The sequence below is a fragment of the Elephantulus edwardii genome, unplaced genomic scaffold (assembly GCF_000299155.1).
Source record: "Elephantulus edwardii isolate Elephantulus edwardi_28Jun2011 unplaced genomic scaffold, EleEdw1.0 scaffold00213, whole genome shotgun sequence".
NCBI classification, from domain to species: Eukaryota; Metazoa; Chordata; class Mammalia; order Macroscelidea; family Macroscelididae; genus Elephantulus; species Elephantulus edwardii.
This window is the reverse complement of record NW_006399963.1, coordinates 4,679,227-4,685,033: the sequence shown is the minus strand read 5'-3', so window position 1 is coordinate 4,685,033 and position 5,807 is coordinate 4,679,227.

The window sequence follows — 5,807 nt, the reverse complement described above, 5'->3', positions numbered from 1 at the left end:
ATAATTTACACTATTTTTAAGAAACAGTAGTAAATCTTTTCCTCAAAACCCCTGAAAGTAAAAATTCATTAATTGAATTTTCCCCAAGATTTCATTTTATGTGAAAACAGTTTACTTAGAAAAGTTTTATATTGTTGTTTGTGCTGTGGACAAAGAACAGACTCATGCCTGACACTCCAGTGGGTGTTTAGAGTCAGTAAATCTCAAGGGAGGTGATTGTCCATCCTTCTTCCACAAAGCAGCTGGTGGACTCAAACTGGATGTATTTTTATTATGAATTTTTATCTTAGCTCTAATTTATTACTCAAATTCACAAAAAGAATATTATTGTCTTTAATGGTACTAAAATTGGTATGGGTATCTTGACGATTATCATCATTTTTATTTTTAAAGATATTAAAGGGTGTTTATAGATTACACATAATTAAGTCAATGTTCTCATGTCAATTATGTAAATATATCCACTAAAAACTTTAAGATCAGAAACCTAAAAATATAAAAATCTTAAAAATTAGGATTTAAATATGAAAAATTTCTAGTCTATTCTCTTTATTTTAAAGTCACAAAGAAGTCTAAGTGATAAATTCCTTGTCATACACAGCATTATTAACAAAGAAGATACAAGACATTTGAGATTCCAGTACAGAATTGTTTTTTTTTTGTTTAACTTGGTAGTTGCTCCATTAAGTCCAATTTAGTCAGATTTAAAAAAAAAAAAACCACAAAGAATTTATAGGATCATTTATTGCAGTCGAAATACGAAATAGGAATTTTAAACTCTTCGCCTATTTCAACATACCATTTAGCTCTTACTACATTTACTAACACAACAGTAATAACGTTTAGTGAGAAATATGCTACTGATCCTAGATCAATTAAACAGTAACAAAAATCTGATATTTTATGCAGCAAATGATTTAAAATAAGAAATTTTAAAGGTATGACCATAAATGATCTTTTTAATATCATCCAATGAAAAGAATCATTCTTGGATTAGTTTGGAAAAGAATCATTCTGTTAACTTGCAAAAAAAGTGTTTCACCTTTCTCAAGCTAAAAGACTTTGTGAATTGAAATCTTTTCTCTGTAAACCACAGTTGAGGTTGTTAGCATGGTGACACTGACAAGATCAGTCTAGACAGGATGAAGGTTTTCTTCCCAAATTTAAGTTGATCTTGCCACAAACGTATGACTCATCTTCAACAAAGTTTGTCACTGACTGTGGGAAACACTTGAGAGAGATGTTCATAGCGATTACTCTAAGTGGACCCTAAAGGAGCAATTAAATAGTTTCTTTGCTGAGGACTTGGCTATTGTCAGTGATTTTAAAAAAAAAAGCCATTTTACACATTTAGAGTTAAATCCCAATTTGGAAGATAATGGTTGTGTGATCTTGGCCAAGTCTCTTAATCTCTCTAGCCTCAGTTAAAATGAAATCACCTATCCCATTATCAAACAACCATTTGTCTGTCAGTTTGCCTTACTGTAGTGGTTTGTGTGCTGCTAGAAGCTATGCATGCCATCAACATTTTAAATACTAATTGGGTCACCCATAGTAGACAGATTTCAGTGGAACTTCCAGACTGAGATAAACTAAGAAACAGGACTGGCCATCAACTTCTGAAATAACAGACCTCTAAAGACAATGGAAGAACATTATTGGATATAATGCTGGGAACTGAGACCTTTAGGATGGAAGACACTCTGTTGTTCATGAGGTTGTTATTCACAGTTGACCAACAGTACCTAATCACAAAAATATTAAAATATCTGATAAATGAAAAGAGTTTGGCAACATTTTATTTGCTTTTCCTCCAGTTTATCACTTTTAAACTTTTTTTTTATTTTACACTGGTTTACCTACAATGTGTGGTTTATATATATTGCCCCTCATACCCAATCCTCCTCATTTCTCCAACTCCCCCAACCCACCCATCCCACTCTTCTGCTCCCCTCTCCTTTGCTTAGATTCTCATACTTGTTTTATTAGGTATCTATTTCTACAATAATGATCTCATATAGTATTTGTCCTTATGGGACTGAATTACTTAGGATAATTCTCTCCAGTTCCTCCCAAGTTAGATGATGACTTACAAAAGAATTGCTGCTGTGTTCTACACAGTACTCCATTGTGTGAATGTACCACAACTTCTCAATCCACTCACTTGTGGTTGGACATTTGAGCTGTGTCCATGTTCTTGCGATGGTGAATAATGCTACTATAAATATTGATATACAAGTCTCTGTTTATGCCTCAGTTCTCATCTTCTAGGTGTATAATCCAAGCAGTGGATAGCTGGGTCACATGGAATTTCTATGTTCAGGGTTCTGAGAAAACGCCAAACTGCCTTTTGCAGTGGAATTGAAAACCTATAAATGGACCCAGCGATCTATGATCAACTGAAACTCGACAAGGAAATAAAATTTAACAAATGGGGAAAGGACAACCTCTTCAATAAACGTTGCTGGTGAAAATATAGTGCTTCCTGGAGAAAGCTGAAACAGGATCCCCATCTCACACAATACACAAAAATCAACTCAAGGTGAAACAGAGACCTAGAAATAAAGCCTAAAACCATAAAGTTCCATCAGAGAAAAACTGGGATCAAGCTTAGGCAGCCTCGTATATGGTAGAAAAAGACTACCAAACCTTCCAAATATTAAATCTCTATATGCATAAAAAACATTTTCCCAACAGAGTGAAAATAAAACACACTGTTTGGGGGGAAAGCATTTAGCAATATCACTGCAGACAAGAGTTTCATGTCAAAAGTTTACAGAATCCGACAGGGCCTCCAGAAGAAAAAGACCGATAATACAATTACAAAATGGGCAAAAGACATGGAAAGATTTTTCAGAGGAAGATATTCAGATGGCCAACAGACACATGAAGGAATGCTCACGATCACTGGCAATAAGAGAGATGAAAATCAAAACTTCAATAAGACACCATCTCACTCCAATGTTTAACAGGACAGCAAGTAATAATTGTTGGAGAGGGTGTGACAAGATAGGAACTTTTATACATGGTTGGAGGGCTTGTAAAATGGTACTTTTAAATTTTTATTTTGATTGAGTGAAAGTTTACAGAGAAAATTGGTTTCCAGTCAGCAATTTATGCATACTGTTATGATGTGATGTTTACTATTCCCACATTAGGAACACTACTCTTCCCACCTACTCTCTGTGTTTCTTATTAACATTCATCCTTCTTTCCTATTCGTTTTGCTTTCCTAACTTTATCCTTGAGCAAATGCTGTCCTTCTGATCTGGTATGGTTGATTGTTCTAAGAAGTGCTTTCTTTCTTGGAATCACCTTATAATCTTTTCTTTCTATTGTATGCCTGAAAAATGAGTTATAATGGTAATTTCAGTTCCAGGCTTGAATAGTCACTAAGAGCAGTAGTCATGTGGGCTCCACCAATATCTATAAGTCAGTCAGTTTCTTTTTATGATTATGAGTTTTTGAGATTTTGTTTCTTAGTTCCACATTTTTCTCCCAGTCTGCCAGTGACCTTCTGCTGTGCTCACTTTTAAAGCAGTACAGTAGTGATCAAACACTACTTAGTTCTTCTGGTCTAAAGGTCATGGAATCTGGCGTTCACACAGTGCATAATCCATTGGACTAGTAAGTCTCTTATTTTCCTCACTTTTCTTTGATTGGAACCAGGGAAACCAGAAGTTGCACCTTAAATGGCCATTTGCAAGTTTTTAAGATTCAATACATACACACCAAGGTAAAATGTAGAACATTGTTTTCATGGACTATGTTATACCATTTGACTTCAATGCTCAGCACATCTATGGTCCTGAGTTCCTAGGCCTAGTAATTCATTCCTTTATTTGTTACAGCTAAGAAGTTTCTATAATTTTGTCTTCTGTTCACTCTATTGTAATTGTAGGTGTCAACCACAACTCACAGGAACTCTTTGAACAACAAATCAAAACCTTGTCCTATCCAGCACCATCCTAAGGATCTCTGCCATACCAGAGCCCATTGTTCCATTTACTGTGTCCATCCATCTCATTGAGGGTCATCTGCTTTTTCTCTGACCCTCTGCCTTTCTCAACATAACATCTTTATTCAAGGACTAGTCTTCCCTGACAAGATGCCCGAAGTGTATGAGATGAAGTTTCAATATCCATACCTCTAAGAAATATGCTGATTGAACTTCCACTAAAACAGATTTGTTTGCTCCTTTTGGTATTACATGGTACAATTTAAAGCAGTACAATTGAAATGCATTGATTTTTTTTAAATTATAAATTTAATTGTGATTTTAACAAAAGTTTACAGAGAACTTGGATTTCCATTCATTCATTGATGAACATTTTCCTTCTTATCCATCTCCACTAGTTCATGTATCTCTTTAAAAAATCATTCATTGTTGCACAATTTCCTCCCTGCCCCCAGTGCACCTTGTTATGCACCTCCTATTTTAGACTGTTGTCATGCAAACAATACCTATTTTTCTTCAGTCTCCCTTATTCACTGTCCAGTTGTGAGGTGTATAGGAAGCAATTGAAAACAGCATGCCTTGGATCATGCACACTCTAGTCTTTAAACTGATACCATTTTTCTAGAGTACCTGTTCAATCTATATGCTGAGCAAATTATCAGAGAAGCTGGACACTATGAAGAGGAATGAAGAATCAGGATTGGAGGGAGACTAATCAATAACCTATGTTGTGTAGATAACAAAACCTTACTTGTTGAAAGTGAGAAGAACTTGAAGCACTTGTTGCAGAAAATCAAGGAATGCAGCCTTCAGTATGGATTGTGCCTCAATATCAAGAAAATAAAGATTCTTACCACCGGACCAATAGACATTGTCATAATGGATGGAGAGGAGATTGAAACTGTCAACAGCTTCATCTTGCTTGAATCCACAATTAACACTGTTGGCACGAGGAGGCAGGAAATAAGGAGATGCATTGCACTGGAAAAATCTACTGTAAGGGACCTTTCCAAATTATTGAGGAGTAGTTATGTCAATTTGAAGACTAACGTGTGTCTGATTCAGGCCATAGTCTTTCTGATTACAAGCTATACATACAAGACCTGGAAAGTGAATAAGGATGACAGTAAAAGAATTGACAACTTTGAGCTGTGGTATTAGAGAACAGCACTGAACATCCCATGGATGGCCAAGAGAGCAAGAATGATGAGGCTTTTCCTCACTTACTTTGGACATATTTCTAAGAAGTACTATTCCTTGGAGAGAGACATAATGTTGGGAGGGGTGGAGAGTCAGTGAAGGAGAGGAAGACCCTCAACCAGGTGGATTGAGACAATGACTGTAGCAATGAGTTCTTTTGTGTTAGGAAGTGTGAAATGCAGGACAAGACTGGGTTCAGAGTTTTGTTCATAGAGTCACTATGAATCATACTTGACTTGACAGCACCTCACAATAACAACATGGATGTATTAACAGCACAAGAAGTTATGTTGGACAGGATAGCTGAGTCCCAGCCAAAAGACACCAGCCAAGCCACTGTGGAACCCACCCACCAAGGAGCAAGTAGGGAGCAACCATCTGCCATCTTGTGACTCTGGAGAGCAACCAACTGCACCCAGCCTCCATGAGACCCCAGAGGAGCAAACACCTGCTGGCCACTGTGTGACCCCAGGAGCAACCACCCCCACCGCTGTGTGACCCCAGAGGAGGGACGGCCAGCCTCGGCATGACCCCCCTGCAGCCTGCCACAGGTGACCCCACCCCGGCATGCCACTGCATAAACCCCTGGCTGTGCCCAAGCCCGGCCACCTGCCTCCCAATGGTAGTGTCCCAGCCCCATGCTCCACCC